The 446-nt window shown below is 53.1% G+C and overlaps 1 long non-coding RNA gene across 1 annotated transcript in view; it reads right to left on the bottom strand.

Annotated features, from left to right (window-relative positions):
- The window catches only part of LOC116698224 (uncharacterized), a 6,946-nt gene that overhangs the window by 4,103 nt on the left and 2,397 nt on the right, over positions 1-446 (bottom strand). The window lies entirely within an intron of this gene.

Here is a 446-nt window from a genome sequence, read left to right as displayed (position 1 = left end):
CATAAATATTACAAACAGGATTGGTGACAAAGTGAAGCCCTGGCGGAGGCCAACCCTTACCTGGAATGAGTCTGACTTACTGGCGAGAACCCGGACACAGCTCTCGCTTTGGTCATACAGATTGGATGGATGGCCCTGAGAAGGGACGCCCTCACCCCATACTCCCGCAGCACCTCCCACAGTGTCTCCCGGGAGACCCGGTCATACGCTTTCTCCAGATCCACAAAACACATGTACACTGGTTGGGCATACTCCCAGGCTCCCTCTAAGATCCTTGCGAGAGTGAAGATCTGATCCATTGTTCCACGACCAGGACGGAATTCGCATTGTTCCTCTTCAATCCGAGGTTCGACTATCGGTCGAACCCTCCTTTACCGCACCTTGGAGTAGACCTTACCAGTGAGGCTGAGAAGTGTGATACCCCTGTTATTGGCACACACCCTCTG

This window comes from Etheostoma spectabile, chromosome 11 (genome assembly GCF_008692095.1).
Source record: "Etheostoma spectabile isolate EspeVRDwgs_2016 chromosome 11, UIUC_Espe_1.0, whole genome shotgun sequence".
Lineage (NCBI taxonomy): Eukaryota > Metazoa > Chordata > Actinopteri > Perciformes > Percidae > Etheostoma > Etheostoma spectabile.
This window is presented reverse-complemented; position numbering and strand designations above follow the sequence as displayed.